Source organism: Brassica oleracea, chromosome C2 (genome assembly GCF_000695525.1).
Source record: "Brassica oleracea var. oleracea cultivar TO1000 chromosome C2, BOL, whole genome shotgun sequence".
Taxonomy (NCBI): Eukaryota; Viridiplantae; Streptophyta; class Magnoliopsida; order Brassicales; family Brassicaceae; genus Brassica; species Brassica oleracea.
In genome coordinates, this window is record NC_027749.1 from 6,474,005 (window position 1) to 6,474,322 (window position 318).

A 318-nucleotide genomic window follows, 5' to 3' on the forward strand; every position below is an offset into this window, starting at 1 on the left:
ATTGTATAAACTACATGCTGGTCGATTCTTATTTGAACAGTATGAATGCAATCCATATTCAGATTCATATGTATGCAAGAAATCCTTAATCAATCCTAGGGTTTCTGATTTAAACACTAGTAGGATTCGGTTTTAAGATTAAGGTTTCAAGGCTTTTTAAGATTTAAAACGAGATTTAGAGTTTTAAACATTTAAACTTTCAAACAATGCCTCATGGCCAAGGTATATGCCTTACGGCCAAGGTATATGCCTTACGGCTAAGTAGGAGTCACACGGCTATTTAGTTCAATTCAATGTCATCCTTAGAGTAATATCTAG